Source organism: Myotis brandtii, unplaced genomic scaffold (genome assembly GCF_000412655.1).
Source record: "Myotis brandtii unplaced genomic scaffold, ASM41265v1 scaffold59, whole genome shotgun sequence".
Classification (NCBI taxonomy): domain Eukaryota; kingdom Metazoa; phylum Chordata; class Mammalia; order Chiroptera; family Vespertilionidae; genus Myotis; species Myotis brandtii.
In genome coordinates, this window is record NW_005370223.1 from 1,261,323 (window position 1) to 1,262,267 (window position 945).

At 51.1% G+C, this 945-nt stretch overlaps 1 non-coding gene across 1 annotated transcript; it reads right to left on the reverse strand.

Annotated features, from left to right (window-relative positions):
* Positions 1-298: 298 nt before the first annotated feature.
* TRNAS-AGA lies at positions 299-380 on the reverse strand. The gene has a single exon. It is a non-coding gene; the product is annotated as a tRNA-Ser (tRNA).
* Between the last annotated feature and the right edge of the window lie 565 nt (positions 381-945).

A 945-nucleotide genomic window follows, 5' to 3' on the forward strand; every position in this document is an offset into this window, starting at 1 on the left:
GCGGGGGTTCCCGGGGACGGCGGTCCGCGCTCTCCCTTCCTGCGCGACCTCGCGACGCTGCTTTGCCTTCACTCGTTCCAGGTTGTCGGGCGCGTTTCGGTCCCATCTCCCCCTCCTGGGTCCAGGTTGTCACTACACTCACACGACTCCCGAGCTCCTTCGTCCGCTCCTCTTCCGGGCTTACCGAGGGGTCCCTGTTGTACTCTGGCCATTCTTACAGTCCTTAAATTTTCTACTGGAATAATGGGAAACTCAGAAAGGAAAAATAAACAAGTATTGGCAGCAAAAGTTCGGTTCCCGTAGTCGGCAGGATTCGAACCTGCGCGGGGAGACCCCAATGGATTTCTAGTCCATCGCCTTAACCACTCGGCCACGACTACCTCTGCTAACTTTAGCAGTGAAATCTATATGGAGCCTATGCACGTGTCCGCTACAGTAACATTGGGATCGAGGAAAAAAACATTGTAAGAGAATATTTGAATGGTCTGGCTCTAATCATTTTAGCGTTTTGAAAGGACTCTTAGAGCACATCCCCTCCAAACTCCCCCCCCCATCAGAAAAACTGAGTTCTAGTCAATCTGTAAAGTTAGACAACAGGGGAGCGGGAGGAGATCCTAGCGCTTCTGTACACCCGCTTGCACGGCGGTGGAGCCATTTCCAGGAGGGAGCCCGAACGCTGGGGCGGCCGACCAGCCTTTGGGCTTCCTGGCCTTGCTCCCAGCTTCATTCTCCAACCTCGCTCTTCAACAAACAGCTCCCAACAGTTCTTTTTTCATCCACTAGGTGACTAGGGCATTAAAAAGCTATTTCACCGCCGATCTAAATTCGTTGTGTCCCACCGTTCCATGAAAGCACTACTTTGAAAAGAGTAATGGGTGGTAACAAATGTAAGGTATTGTCACTTAATGGTATTCCTACAAACACTACACAAAGGTAACCTGAACT